We start from the raw sequence: 5619 nt of genomic DNA on the forward strand, positions 1-5619 counted from the left end.
ATTATGGCTGCTTTCGGTGCAATTTCGGATTGTAGCTGAAATGTAAACTATGGTTTATACATGAAATATGCACATTTTTCGAACAAAACATATGCTATACAATAAATATGTTATCAGACTGTCATCTGATGAATTTGTTTCTTGGTTAGTGGCTATTTATATCTTTATTTGGTCGAATTTGTGATAGCACCTGATGGAGTAAGAAACTGATGGAGTTAGAAAAGTTGTGTCTTTTGCTAACGTGGTTAGCTAATAGATTTACATATTTTGTCTTCCCTGTAAAACATTTAAAAAATCGGACATGTTGGCTTGATTCACAAAATGTGCACCTTTCATCTGGTGTCTTGGACTTGTTAATGTGTGAAAGTTAAATATAAAAAAAAAAAATGATTTTGAATTTCGCGCCCTGCACTTTGAGCTGGATGTTGTCATAAGTGTACCGGTGTCGGGTTGCCCCCGTAAAAGGTTAACCATTTGCACATCGTTACAACACTGTATATACACATAATATGACACTGTAATGTCTTTATTCTTTTGGAACTTCTGTGAGTAAAATGTTTACTGTTCATTTTTATTGTTTACTTCACTTTTGTATATTATCTACTTCACTTGCTTTGGCAATGTTAACATATGTTTCCCATGCCAATAAAGCAGAGATAGTTAGTGTGAGAGAGAGAGAGAGAGAGAGTCAGCCCAAATGACCACTTCTACTGTAGTCTTCCCAGGGGTTTCCAGGCTAACCAAGAGAGTAAGGATTTTGTGGTTTCCCTTTGTCATCAAGGGTTCAAGATCTGCCAACTGCTCACATGGAAACTAGAATGCTATCCGCTCGAAGGCCGTCCCATGATCTACTGTCCCAACAATGTTGTGAATCTCTAGTTTACACTGAGTGTCTGTGAATCCCATCAGCACAGTCTTCTTCTCCTCATTTCTCTCTTTCACCTTCATCCCCAGAAGGGAGGAGCAGCGTATTAATTTCTGCAGGTCAGACCCTGCCAAACACACCTTCTGTACAGGATCATTGGGAGGCTGTTCTTTGTCCACCAGGTAGAAGCGATAACCTCCTGGGGCCTCAGCCAGATAGAGGCCCTTTCCAACCTGAGTGAGGGGCCAACCAAGCCTCAGCATTGCTGAAAGCCTGGCTAGACTGCAGAGTCAAACCGAGGAAGTCGTTGCCTAGGCGATATCCTCCCACTCCATAATTGTAGATCAGTTCAGCCATGAAGTCATCATCCTCTGGCCCAAAACAGACCATTGTCTTGGTCCATTTTCCATCATAAGGGCCCTTACAAGTTGCCTTCTTTAAACTCTTTGTGACGCAAATATTGTGAGAGAGATTAGAGATATTAGATATTAGAGAGAGAGAGAGAGAGAGTTACATATAGTTAGAGAGAGAGAGAGGGAGACAGGGCAACCAGTGAAAAACAAACACCATTGTAAATACATATTTATTTTCCCTTTTGTACTTTAAAAATTTGCACATAATTACAACACTGTATATAGACATAATGATATTTGAAATGATATTTGAAATGAAATTTATTATTTTGGAACTTTTGGAAGTGCAATGTTTATTTTTGTATTGTTTATCCATTTCACTTGCTTTGGCAATGTAAACATATGTTTCCCATGCCAATAAAGCCCTGAAATTGAATTGAGAGGGAGACAGAGAGAGAGACAGAGAGAGTGAGAGAGAGAGTTAGTGAGAGAGAATGTGAGACAGAGACAGAGTGTGAGAGACAGAGCCTGAGAGACAGAGATAGTGAGAGAGAGAGAGAAAGAGAGAGAACGAAAAGCGAGAAAGAGACAGTTAGAGAAAGAGAGAGAGACAGAGATAGTTAGAGAAAGAGAGAGACAGAGATAGTTAGAGAAAGAGAGAGAGAAAGAGACAGAGAAAGAGACAGAGAAAGATGAGGTGGAAACTGAGCTGCACTTCCTAACCTCCTGCCAAATGTACGACCATATTTCCCTCAGATTACACAGATCCACAAAGAATTAGAAAACAAATCCAATTTTGATAAACTCCCATATCTATTGGGTGAAACACCACAGTGTGCCATCACAGCAGCAAGATGTGACCTCTACCACAAGAAAAGGGCAACCAGTGAAGAACAAACACCATTGTAAATACAGCCCATATTTATGTTTATTTCTTTTCCCTTTTCTACTTGAACTATTTGCACATCGTTACAACACTGCAGAGACATAATACGACTTTTGAAATGTCTCTATTATTTTGTGAGTGTAATATTTACTGTTGAAATGAATTGAAAGAGATAGACAGAAAGAAAGAAAGAGAGAGATAGTTAGAGAAAGACAGAGATAAAGAGAAAGAGAAGCAGAGAGAGAGTCAGACAAAGAGAGAGACAGGTAGGTAGAGTGAGAGAGAGGTAGAGAGAGAGAGACAGGTAGGTAGAGTGAGAGAGAGGTAGAGAGAGAGAGACAGGTAGGTAGAGCGAGAGAGAGGTAGAGAGAGAGACAGGTAGGTAGAGAGAGCGAGAGAGAGGTAGAGAGAGAGAGACAGGTAGGTAGAGAGAGAGAGAGGTAGAGAGAGAGAGACAGGTAGGTAGAGCGAGAGAGAGGTAGAGAGAGAGACAGGTAGGTAGAGAGAGCGAGAGAGAGGTAGAGAGAGAGAGACAGGTAGGTAGAGCGAGAGAGAGGTAGAGAGAGAGAGACAGGTAGGTAGAGCGAGAGAGAGGTAGAGAGAGAGAGAGACAGGTAGGTAGAGAGAGCGAGAGAGAGGTAGAGAGAGAGAGACAGGTAGGTAGAGAGAGAGACAGGTAGGTAGAAAGAGAGACAGGTAGGTAGAGAGAGAGAGAGAGAAGTAGAAAGAGAGAGACAGGTAGGTAGAGAGAGGTAGAGAGAGAGACAGGTAGGTAGAGAGAGAGACAGGTAGGTAGAGAGAGAGACAGGTAGGTAGAGAGAGAGACTGGTAGGTAGGTAGAGAGAGGTAGAGAGAGAGACAGGTAGGTAGAGAGAGAGACAGGTAGGTAGAGAGAGAGACAGGTAGGTAGAGAGTGAGACTGGTAGGTAGATAGAGCTGGAGAGAGGTAGAGAGAGAGAATGTGGGGGATTCTTGAGTAAAACACTTTCCATTCATCCAAGAACAGTCGTGCCAAGCTTGTAAATAATGAGCTAAAGCAATGCGGTAGAGACGCGAGCACTAACGTCTTAAATTCGTTATTGATTTGGACGGATCGGCCAGAGCTGCCTCCCGACTCTGTCAAAACCAGAGAGTTGTTGTTTTTCTATATATATATATATATATATATGTATTGACATTTTTTCAATTTCGAGAAGAACACATTTTATTACACTTCAACAGAGTGAGAGAATAAACATAATAATAAAATGTAGGCATATAGGTGTAATATAATGTATTTATGATTCAGAACATTTCATAAACTCTGGGGGTTGGCGTTTGTGTACTATATCATGGTGGCTGGACTTGTGACAGTCATTATTATTTATTTGGTAAAAAAATGTGTCACATCACACACACTTGCATGCTTATGGGTAGGCACAATAGGCACACTCTCACACACACACACCCCTCACTGTCCCGTCCCGTCCCCCCACCACACGCTCCACTATACGACATCACACACTGCAACAAGAGCAACCGGAAAAATGATGCCATTATCCCTGCAACACAAACATTAATAACGTTTTCATTGACACCGTCGCCAGCCATGACCGCCCGCCAGGCCACACACACACACACACACACACACACACACACACACACACACACACACACACACACACACACACACACACACACACACACACACACACACACACACACACACACACACACACACACACACATCCATCTAACACGGATGGTGTAGTGAGCCATTTTGCACCATTTATCTTGGTGCCTGTTTACTTTGGGTATATCACTCACACAGTGCAGCTGTTGGGAGGGTTAATGACATCTCACAACCCCCCGCCTGGCCACATCACACAAGTGTGTGTGTGTGTGGCTGACCCGTATTGTGTGGCTAATGTGGTTGTGGTGGCCATTAGCCCAGGGCATGACCTCTCACTCTTTTTCTCTCACCCTCATTTTTTACTATTTTTTCTCTCTCTCTCTCCCTTTTTCTCTCTCCTTCGCTTGCTCTCTCGCGCTCTCGCTCTCTAGCTTTGTCAGGATTTCTATCAATCTTCGGTCTTTCTCTTGATCTATCTATCTCTATCTCTTTCTTGCTCTGTTTCTCTGTCTCCTTCCCTCTCACTCATTTTCTTTTTCTCATAGACACTTTCTCTATTTTCCTCTTTCATATTCCCTCACCCCTCCTCTCATCAGAACCCTTTTACAGAGCTCACCAACAACATCTCACGGTTTGACTTCAGTATTCGACGTTTGTCGAGGTGATAAACGTCACATTTTGACGGTTAAGTTTAGGCATTCATTCTGAATGGTTGAGTTAAGGGTTAAGGTGTGGGATAGGGTTCAATAAGTGCCTAGCATTGGGATTGAACACATGACCCTCGGAGCCCCGAGCTCGCAGCTTATCTGCCATCCCCATCCACATCGCCCTTGCCGCAAGCCTACTTGATGGTAATGGAGCTCACCGTTGCCTCTAGTGGCCAGTTTTGAAGGCATCTCCCGGCATCCTGGGGACATGGATGAACGTCGAATATCGCCTTGGATCTCGAGTGACCTGACTGCCCTCACACTCCGTCTCTCCTCGGAACCCTTTTTTCCAGATCACAGGGCTTTAGATGGATTTCGTTCTCCTTTCATCTCTCCTTCTCCCTTTAACTCTCCCTCTCTCTTTCCCTTTCTTTCTCTATAGACATGTGTACACCCGCGGTGTGGAAAGCTTTGCGGAAAAGAAACCTATTTTCACTCCATATTGTTTTTCTCAATACCCAGACTTACTCAGCCCTAAAGGTCCACATATCTATTACCAAGAAGGGAGAGAAGCCTAGTGCTCAAAGTGGGATTACAACCCTGAGTCAGAACAATAATAAAGGCTCAAAGTTTGAGAAATAAAAGTCAACTTTGGATCAAGAGCATAGATGCATGTGTTAGCATAGCTGCTCAATCAAGTAGAAATCTTAATGTCTTAAAAATACCATTATACTCTCTTCTCTCTACGGACGTGTTTTTCTATTTCACCCTCTGTTGCTACCTACCAGAGCGATTGAGTGGAATTCATTCATAATGGGTAGGGTTGCAAAGCTACTGGCAATTTAGCAAAGTTACCGGACTCTTCAGTAATTTTGGTAATTCACAGAAAATCTATGGCAATCTATCATCATTTTGGTCATTTATACTTGAATAACAAAAAATATATATATTCATATTTAGTATTAATTTATTATATCTGTGTCCATATTATCCATGATTTTCTAGTACATAGATCATATTGTTCAAGAGAAAATAGATTATTCTTTTCATTAATGATTTCTTTAATGATGCTAATCAACAATGACATTATTGTCAATTAACTCTGCAACTCTTGCAACTAATGACTTTTTTCACAACTGCCACCAGTTTGACACCAAAACATTAACAACAAATACATATTGATATAGTAAAAAAGTTTGTGAACAAAATATTTGGGGATATTTCATTCTGAAATCCTAAAATTCAACACCAATCGT

General features: G+C 41.6%; 1 pseudogene; it reads right to left on the reverse strand.

Moving 5' to 3' along the window:
* Positions 1-813: 813 nt before the first annotated feature.
* On the reverse strand, positions 814-4633 carry LOC129842648 (glyoxalase domain-containing protein 4-like; annotated as a pseudogene).
* Between the last annotated feature and the right edge of the window lie 986 nt (positions 4634-5619).

This window comes from Salvelinus fontinalis, unplaced genomic scaffold (assembly GCF_029448725.1).
Source record: "Salvelinus fontinalis isolate EN_2023a unplaced genomic scaffold, ASM2944872v1 scaffold_0059, whole genome shotgun sequence".
In the NCBI taxonomy this organism is placed as follows: domain Eukaryota; kingdom Metazoa; phylum Chordata; class Actinopteri; order Salmoniformes; family Salmonidae; genus Salvelinus; species Salvelinus fontinalis.